The sequence below is a fragment of the Penaeus monodon genome, chromosome 20 (genome assembly GCF_015228065.2).
Source record: "Penaeus monodon isolate SGIC_2016 chromosome 20, NSTDA_Pmon_1, whole genome shotgun sequence".
NCBI lineage: Eukaryota > Metazoa > Arthropoda > Malacostraca > Decapoda > Penaeidae > Penaeus > Penaeus monodon.
The window spans coordinates 24,836,906-24,837,159 of NC_051405.1; positions in this window are offsets into that span (position 1 = coordinate 24,836,906).

Here is a 254-nt window from a genome sequence, read left to right on the forward strand (position 1 = left end):
GATAATTAGGACAATAATTTCGTTTAAAATCAACTATATAACAAATATTTATTAATTCTATTTATTTCATAAAATCCTTCACGACAACCTCCACTCATGGCAAGCTCTTACATGTATTCTGGCAAGATAGAGCTTTATGATCAGGTAATTTATCCTAAAATTTAGTCCAGGCACTATGATGCCCAATGCACATTAAAAAGTTTGTTGGCCTTTGCCAGTGCGAAAAACGCGGCTGATTGATTGATTGATAACGT